General features: G+C 42.7%; 1 long non-coding RNA gene across 1 annotated transcript in view; it reads right to left on the bottom strand.

Moving 5' to 3' along the window:
• LOC147799773 (uncharacterized) overlaps window positions 1-8,525 on the bottom strand; it is a 118,555-nt gene that overhangs the window by 48,610 nt on the left and 61,420 nt on the right. The gene's annotated exons all lie outside the window — the stretch shown is intronic.

Raw genomic sequence — 8,525 nt, 5'->3', positions numbered from 1 at the left:
GTTAACTGAAACAGAAATTGGGCTCTACGGGCACGGCTATAGCTACACGCGGGAAGTCCTAGGAATGCTCCGCGGTATGTCATTGCTGGCGTGAACCGTGCGCTAAGCCATTTGGAAAACAGGTGGTATGGGTCGAAGTACCAAAAATAGCACCCAAGAAGTCAGAGAGCTGAACATGAACGAGACTGCCTGATGTACATGTGTATGCCCATGTGAATCCCCCGAGTGGGGAAGTGACAGACCTTTTCAAGCACACTTTAATATCATGTAATGTTCAAGTTTGAAGTTGAGACATACTGGTTAAAGACTAACTCGTAGGTTGAACCTTAACTGTTGATTTTAATGTGGTAACTATAATTAACTGGAAATGGAATTTGTGTATTTCCGTTCTGTGGGGGATATCCAAGACAACGGTGCCAAGCTTGTGTGACTTTATTTTTTTTAATGGAATGAACGGGGTATTCACAAAAAGATTTGCAAATTAACCAACTGAGAAAGCTATTTATTTCTCTTAAATGTTAAACTTGGGAAGTCACAATCAAGGTCTGTGATTCAGCCTCAGGAGACACAGTGCCTGATCAATTAACGATCAGAAGTACATGTACAGCTTTTCCACATTACATGCATTTGCATTAACGAACCGTGCATTAAAAACACAGCAGTGCAACTGCATTATTGAAAGCCTGCAGTGACCTTAACAAGTCGTGACGATTTACACTTTACAGGTTAAATTTCTGCGTTTCCAACCTGTCCAATATAATTATTGACCACATGTACCCCAGTATTTGCCTTTGTGTTTTTACTTTTAGTTTTGAGAAGACTAGGGCTAATTACCTTGGTGGCAATCTTCTGTAATCAAACCCATCCCCAGATAATCTTTAGTGCACACTTCTCGTTGCCAGACATAAAACGGCATTGGAAAGCTCTCAACGTATTAATCTCTTAATCGATTTCTTGATCTCGTTTGTCATTATTTGTGGCCATGACCTGAAGACAAGGTTGCACTGGACGCGCAAACCATCGATGGTACCCTGCAGCAACTGTTGACAGTCTTATGTTCTTTCACAAATGTCACGTGTTAACACATGTACACATCTATTATCACATCAAGAAGGGTCCGTACTATGTGTCGCAACCTTGGATATAGCCTTCTGTGAACTTCGAGCAAAACGTAGAAGATTCTATAAATCTTTTTCAGAATTCAACCAAGACCGCAAAATGAGACTGATGTGCATTCATGCATGTTTGGTATCTTTGCAGGCCACCGTCTAAAGACATTCTTTTCAAGTGATTTTCTCTTAAAAACAAATTGGGCAATCCTAATTTCTGGTGCAAAATCAATCATTTTTGCGACGAAAACATTACCGCAGAATATAATTTCAAAATTAATACAAATTGGTAGTATTTAGCTCCGACAGCTATTTGTATAAGGATAAACTACTTCAGAACATTTCCCCAGTAACGTAATACTTCGATTTCTCAAGGTTGCACGGGTATCTACCAGAGAGATACGAAGAGACAAACGATCACATGATTCCGGTAACGCCCACCACAACAAAGTACACTTCCCGTGTTGCGCAACTCAACGCAGACATGACATCAACAAGGTGAATTCCCCTCCACGTTGATTTAAGAATGCGCGCCTTCACAGACGATACAGGTTTGGGGAATTTCTGATTTCTTGTCGAAACTTTATATCAAGTTCAACTGGAAGATCCAATCCAAATTTAAATAAGAAAAGATCTCTGTTCCGTCGCGATGAAACCATCTTTAAAAAATGAAATGGGCATGTACGAGCTTAGATTTGGTGTGCCCCTTAGAGTGGGGGGGACTTTATTTACATAATGCCGCGACAAAACGTGAGGACCTAAAGCCTATGCTCGGACAAATGACAAACATAAATACAACGCTCGCGCAAACAATCAACAGTAAACAACTGCTGATGTCTGGCAACAGGCCGACGTTCGAGAAACACTCGAACGATCTGTTTATCGAATTATGTCAACAAATGACGTACAGACCTGACCCAAATTTTGCAGAAGTCTCCACTTTTTTTCTAGAACGACTAGGACAAAGTCCGAGGTTCCTGTCAAATTCTTCTAACAAATACATGTACATCCATTCAGGAAAGTCTATATCAGCACACGTAGTCACGATCGATAACGTTATTATTAATCCAACCGTTTTTGTTGCAAGCTTGAAAACAATCAGCCAACACGGTAGGTATGCATACTTAACCTTAACAGTCCCAAATCCTCCTATTTCTATACGATTTTACGTACACCCTTGGGGGTTAGGGTTTTAATCTACAGCAGGAATACACGCTTTTATATGAATTGAATAAAAGCTATAAACAATATCCCAGGCAACAATTTGAGGTCTTTGGAAACATAAAAAGGTCTTTCTGGCAACAGCGAGCATTTCTCATTTACAAATTCATTTTCCATCTGTCAATAATTGACGTTGTGAAACCGCAGGAAAATCCCTGCGAACGTCCACCACACACCGGAGGTACACTATAAATGGAACCTAAAACTTTAAAGCACGTGATGCGGGTATTGTTTGTTTCTTTCAAAATCGCAGGTCTGACAGGTCAAGGATGAATGTAAATGTGGACACTGTCAGGCTTATTGGATGAGATGTTAAGGGGGGGGGTTCACATAGACCCACGGACCTCTTCGTGAATGGAACGGCCAAGAGGCAAAAACACAGATAGGTTTCCCAGAACCATGTGTGGCGTGGCTGACCATAAATGGCTGGTCCCTGATGTAATGTACATGTACATGATGAAAAGTCCCCCAAGCAACCAAGGTTGCAAGAAAGATTTCTCGTTTCCAAAAAATGCTCAGTCGACCCATATTAACAATACACGTCTAGTACTGCTAGAATTCCATGTAAAATAACAAGGCGCCTCTGAAAGCTGTTGGTGTATGAATAAACCCCCAGAACTCCTATCAGTGGGCAGATTTACCAAGCTTAGGAAGTTCACTCACCTGGGCACGTCGATACTGCTGGAAACGTTCCTCTTCTTTGCGTCCGAAGTCCGAAGTCGGGCTCATGTCGGCCAGCTTCAGATAGTTGGTTTCGTGGTCAGCCAGCCGTGGTGACTTGCGGCTTTCCATTAGGCGGACTTCGTCCAATTTTCGCTGGATCATGGTCTCTGAGCTGTCCGCAATTTTGATGAAAACCTGAAATTTTAAAAATTTTCAATATAATTTATCATCAGGAACTTTCAAAATACCACATAAACGTTTCGACGAGACGGGGGACCAGGAGCTTGGAAAATTTAAATAAAATAATGCAATTATAGATACTTAACAAAACTGACATTCAAATCTTTTATTTTCTTAACTTTACTATAATGCTAAAGAATACTGTAATATCCCTTGAGATTTACATGATAATAGAAATGTCAACAGAATGCATTTCATTGCAAGCCTTCTCAGACCGGTCGATTTAATTAGGTTATGTGGTAAATGCAGTCATGAATGCGAGTCGGTACACAGCTTCCTGTATGTACATTGTTAGGTCATGGGCTAATCTTACCATCCTCCATGGTTAGATTAGCGATGAACTGCAAGGCGTGCGACAAGAGAGGGGGCTTTTTGTGATCGACTCGGGTTTATAAGTATCACGTGCCATGTTTATGTATATCACTTCCGCGCACTCCCAAGGCCACGGGGCATTCAAGGTGGACTAGTTAACCCAAACGGCAAATAACTATGCCAGCTCACTTCGCGAAAAGGGGGGGGGGGGCTGATTCTCTCAATCATCACCTAAAGCCTCTCGAAAGCAAGTTTTATCTTTCAAGGCCTGGGCTTAACAGACATGACGGGTAGCGGCTCAATCCCCAATGGCACGAATGGAAGCAACTTTGATTTCTGTAATTTTCCTTCCGTCTGCCTGTTTTACATCCAGCGTGACAAGCGGTATATGTTGATCATGGAAAAATACTGTGTATAAAAACGCTGTTCCCTAGGTGTATTCAACTACCAAAGTTCTTTTTTAGGCTAGTCTTGGTAAAATGTACAGTGCATGTATCAATAGAGTTTCCAACAACCTGCGGAAACACAGACAGAGCTAACACATTTAGTGTAAAAATCAAATCAATAAAACCAATTAAGTATTGTCTAGTTGCACTTGCTTCTATGTAACATTAGTCATTCCTTTTCGTCATAATTTCTCATTCAAAAATAATTTATAGGAAAACGTCCACTTGTGCACAAATAGAAGTGACCAAACCGTTGACAATGCTCATTCCAGCAATGAAATCGAAAATTCTGGAAAATAAACCAGTTATCCTGGTTCATAATGAGCAATAGATCAGTTTTATCATACTAGAGAAAGGTCTGTATCCTCTCTGGGGTTAAATTAATTGCTATGGCAATCCAATTTGAAACGGAATTGTATACGTGTGGTGAATTAGAAATGCGACTGATACACACCTCGTTGGTTGGCTTCTTGTGTTTCTGCACGTGGCCGACCATCTCTCGTCCATTGTTGGTGATATACACCTTCTGGCCGAATTTCAGGTGGATGCTACAGACCCCTCGGAACCCTTGTCCGACAATATCGGCCTCCCTGTACACCTTGATGTAACCATCGTCGAAGCATATGGTGTAGTAGGTCTGATTTTCTACATTTCGGATGATGCCAGGGTAGTAGATACCATCCGGCCACGGAGCACAAACGCGGGTGCCAACAATGCTTCTCTTTGCTAGGCGCTTCGAACCGTACATGTTTACTGCTCTGTCTAAATTTGAGCTTGACTAATTCTCGATATAGTTAAAACCGGTGGCTTGTTGCGTCAAGTATTGTGGTTTTCTTCAATCGAAAGGTTCTCGCATTCCGATATCATAGGCCCGACCGCAACTTGAAGTTTGAAGCTGTGAAATGGCCCGGTAAGTAGCACGCCGGTAGATTTGTTATGATTTTTATTTCACGTATGGGCGGTGCTTAGCCGGCTTTCTGATATCGCGGTCACCAAACACGCCTTGCCATTGGCCAACAAGAAACACCCTCTACAACCATTGGCGAATGCTAATGAGGTCATATATTTGCATATTTCCATTGTGCGGATGACTGGAGACCCAGGCCATTCATATGAAGTGCGCTCATGCGCACAACCGCAAAGCAAGGCCAGTGTACCGGTGTTTACTCCAAATTCGTTGGATAGTTTCTTGACACTAACTGCAATCGGCCGCTGGGAAAGCGTCAATAGTTCAAGGAAATGTGTATTCCAGTCTGCGCTGCTCACGAAGAGTTACATAATTAAACAGCTTTACCCTGAAAAAAGATTTGTCAGGGACCCATTGATCAAACTGCAAAGAAAAGGCAGCTTAGAGCACAGTCTTAGAAACAAAACGAGGGCAAGTGGGTCATAGGCTAAGCAATGAAAGAGATGCTGACAAGTACAATCATGTAGGACGAAAACATGTTTTGATTAAAGAAGGAAACTGCGAAAGTGGGTCGGTTCAGCTACAACTAGTACGGGCAAAATAGCTGTCAACAGCTTCCTTGAGCCAGCCTTTGTCCAACATGTTGGAAAATTCAAGCACCGGAAACTGTTTTACCCAAAAGAAAAGTTTGAGGGATTGCCACGAATCCTCAAAATGGTCATACAGTAGTTAATAACAACAAACTTTGTAAATAGTTCAAAATTTAGGTGAGAAGACACAACACAAACTCATGTAAATCATTTAAAACTGGGGCAACTTCCGAAAGTTACAGCGAAATTGAACTTTGAAATGTTTCATAGGAAAGCTTGCAAAAGAGGCTCGTTGCGGGGGAAGTGATTTCACCACCAGTTACAAAGCATCATCATAGCGGGCTGCCACCCACAACCACGCGGTGCAAGGACACGACAGACCCCAGAGAAATCTGTCTGCCACGCGGTGCACCAAACCAGTGTGCGCCCTCGCAGACTGCACGTAGGCCACGCGCGCACAACCAAACGAGGACAATGCCCGCTATATCCCAGACACAATTAAGACAGTGCCAGAACACAATGCTTCACTGGCATACGAGAAATATGGTACTGCTTGCTTTTAGTTCTCAAAAATCGAACAGGTATTCACAATTCGTCACCGTCGATTAGATAAGTGATCTGTACCTTCATACTGATAAACAACAAGGAGACATGAGAAATATGAGAATCTGACAGAGGCACTGTACTTAGCTGACAAAAGGAAACTATACTTTAATATGAATGGTACCAGTATCGCATTATTTTGAAAAAATTCCCCGAAGGACTCATAAGGTCGCACACACGTGGAATACGTCTTGGAGAAATTTCCACGTAAACTGTATTTTGCAGACATACACTTTATGGAAGACCCTCGATTTATTTTTTCCCGTAAATACAGGTTTAAAGTGGGTGTAAATGGTTCAGGGCTACAATTTATCGAAATACTTCCATTCTCTATGGAATAAGAATGATTTTATGACGGCTTTTGCTTCTCGGGTTCGTCTTCAGTGGAAAAATCGCTGCATTTTTCAAATGTAAGACCTTTTGATATGCTCTGGGCAGTGAAGAAATTTTTGCTAGGTTTATTTACTGAAGTGGTAACAAACCAAACAAAATAAGGAATAAATTGTTCTACGTATGGTTTTAAATTGAAAATTTTGCCAGGGGTTAACTTATTTTGCTACCGTCGAAAAGGCTCGATATCGAGATATTTGTTGGGAACAAAATACCCTGGTATCTCAGACAGATGTTTCTAGCAAATGTAGGGGTTGCCACGGCTTTACTTGTAGTCCAGTATAGCACACACTCCAGGCCCCAAGAAATGCGGCTTCGTCTTGATTCGATTAGGGCCACCCCTCGAAGATTTCTGCGAAAATCATTACTCATGCAGGAATGAGGAGGGGGCGCGCGCAGAAGGCAGAACGGCGGTAAATAAAGAAACCACGTGATCCGCTGGCCGTGTGCCAACACACAATCAACGCCTGATCTTGTCCACATGCACAAGCGCCGCACACCGCGTATACCGGCCGGCATTACGTTTATACAAGGGGGAAGGGGCCCACGTTGGGTAGAGATTGCAGGAAAAATCCGTTCTACTAAAAGCAACGCGACAGTGTTGTGGCAAGTGGTACTGGTGGCAGTATTCGTGACGTGGATTTGTTTTTTTCGTTTGGGTGTCTGGACCCTTAATGCCCGGGTAAAACCATGGCCCAGGCCATGACGGGAGGACTCCGTAAGGTCGAAGTGGGTGAACGCTTTTTTATAAACTGGGACACCTTTCTTTATCTTAACTTGTTCATTTAAAAGAAGTCGTTTATCACTTAAACAACAGCACAAGCCCCGCTTCATGTACGTGCATTATTATGAAAAAGTTTCATGTACATATCTTGTACGTGTACACTATGAATACCTACATGTTTGACAAGCTAATGCACTGTACTTAGGTATGTTAGGGCTGTGGTTGGTCCAGGCTCGATCAAGTTCGCGAATGTATAGAGCGCCCCCTTATGGTAATGGTAATGACACTGCGCCAGTATTAATGTATGGTTACCGGTTAACCAAGAAATTATCGAGACTAGATTTTTCGCTGGGTTGAACATAAATTGATTTGTTAAACGATTACTTACTGATGTTATATCAAAATGGCCCCTTTTTTTTTAATGAAACACGCTGATAGGGCAAGATTTGAGTACATTGGTGGTGAAGATATCCAAGAACAGGTGAATATATTATTTCTTCAGCACTGCGTGGTTCCCGAAACTTCCTAGAACCAGTTTGAACTACTGGCTTCTGTCTGCAGAAACACACGATTCGAAGATGCGCTTGACCTCAGCTCTAACCGCAGTCTGGTACATCATGATTCCAGAGTTTTTTCAAACATGCGTACGCTCAAAAAGCAACCAGTGATTCGAGTTGACTGTGTAGCCTAAGTTGGGCTCCCAATGCAACCACGATTCCCCCAGTTATAGGGATGATGCGTTGCGCCAAACGTAACGCACGTAGCACACGCACCCATTTCCTTATTTAAGTAAACGATCATTGAGATCCCACTGAACAGCTCTCAGCGGTATGTTCTTGCCATAGCCAGAGTTGGCCGTCATTTTACCCTACTTACGGAAATTTACCACTTCTTTTCTGGCCGACCCAACAGCTCGTTTTCCTACCGTGGTCAAACAAAATGCCCGAAAAAAACGAGTAAGCATTTGAAAAGTGCAACTCAGTTAATCACTAGCCGGCCGTCGCCAATGTGGCTCAGCCGGGGGGGGGGGAGGGTTCACATCTGATTTTAACCCCAGAATAAGCTCATGATACTTACAGCCCCCCCCCCCCCAGATACGCCATAGGACTGGGATGTGGGTTTTCAGAAAGTAAAAGGCAATTGTGGGGGGAGGTGGGGGACATTTTAGTTTTCCTTCAAGTTCCTGTGAATAGCTCCTAATTTCGCCTCACCCGTCAGAAATGCCACAGGCGTAAAGGGTAACACACAAAAATTCCCAAATTGCCCCCCCCCATGAAAAAGCAAGTCTGGCTCCCTCTCTGTAAAGTTGGCCTAATACTG

The sequence above is a fragment of the Acanthaster planci genome, linkage group LG02 (genome assembly GCF_054643075.1).
Source record: "Acanthaster planci isolate LZ-2023a linkage group LG02, COTS_SCS, whole genome shotgun sequence".
Classification (NCBI taxonomy): Eukaryota; Metazoa; Echinodermata; class Asteroidea; order Valvatida; family Acanthasteridae; genus Acanthaster; species Acanthaster planci.
This window is presented reverse-complemented; position numbering and strand designations above follow the sequence as displayed.